Source organism: Sprattus sprattus (assembly GCF_963457725.1).
Source record: "Sprattus sprattus genome assembly, chromosome: 2".
NCBI classification, from domain to species: domain Eukaryota; kingdom Metazoa; phylum Chordata; class Actinopteri; order Clupeiformes; family Clupeidae; genus Sprattus; species Sprattus sprattus.
In genome coordinates, this window is record NC_137921.1 from 48,688,771 (window position 1) to 48,689,838 (window position 1,068).

General features: G+C 41.0%; 1 protein-coding gene across 1 annotated transcript in view; it reads left to right on the top strand.

The window, feature by feature from the left end:
• Positions 1-364, top strand: part of swt1 (SWT1 RNA endoribonuclease homolog) — a gene marked incomplete at its 3' end in the record, with an annotated part of 61,150 nt that extends 60,786 nt beyond the window's left edge. The window contains exon 18 of the mRNA XM_080832140.1: positions 1-364. This exon is cut by the window's left edge and continues 979 nt beyond it.
• Between the last annotated feature and the right edge of the window lie 704 nt (positions 365-1,068).

Genomic DNA, 1,068 nt, shown 5'->3' on the forward strand with positions numbered 1-1,068 from the left:
ACGCTTTGCTATGATGGTGCTGGTGCTGTAATGAGTGCGTGTGTGTACCCAGCCCACACGTTCTTTTCTTGCATGCGTGTAGTAACCCTGCCCTGAAGCAGCCCCGGGCTGCACTGACGTCCCGTCTTTGTGGTTGGGTTACATAACCTCCCCAGTCTCGCAGACAGCCAAAGAGGTATGAGAATGATGTCAGTGGCAGGCCTTGGAGGCTGTTCCACCACTTTGTTCACTCTGTCATTTTCTGCTGCTGTGATTTTTTTATTTTCTCCTGGGACTCAGCTATGCAGTACACCTCAAGTTATGGCAAACCCTGAAAACTTTTTCTTTTTTTAACAGACATTTTATATGGCATTTACAGAGACTGCTCAAGCTAGTTAAAAAAACAGAACTGTTTATGCAATGCGTTTTTTTTTATCATGAATACAATATATATATAAATTGTATATTATTTGTTAATGGTAATTTAGTATTCGCCAGTATGGACTGTTGTTCTCCACAAACTGTAAATAGTTTTATGTAAATGAACATTTTTGAAAAGTTTGTTTTCATTAAAAAACGAATAAATCCATGCAACCCGCTCCTTTTTATTTAATCTTGTAAATGCATTCCAGTGGATTAGCTGATACGAATGGGAGACGTATGTGTGACTGTGTGTCAATGACGATGCTGGAACAGCAGTGAGGACAGATGGATGTTGTGATGGTAGTTTACATAGAAAATTCCACTTTTGCACTTAGAGGCCTGGGGGGGGGGGGGGGGGGGGGGGGGGCCTGGGACATCTTTACTTCCATCGTGTTGGCGATATAGGACGTCTGAGTTGTCAGCCTAAACCCAAATAAATTCATTACTGAACTTTCGCATTTCCTTCAGTCCTTGTGGCTCTAACCTTGCCTGAGCACAGATGGGAAGAAATGTTCAAAATCGTTCCAATGGTTTGGCTAAAATGAGCTCTTATCAGATAAAATGTAGTCTTGACTTGTCACATGGACTACCGATTTTTAACAAAAATGGTACAAACAGGCTTTAAGCTAGTAGTTGGCATGATTTTTTTTTTAAATTGAGCATACA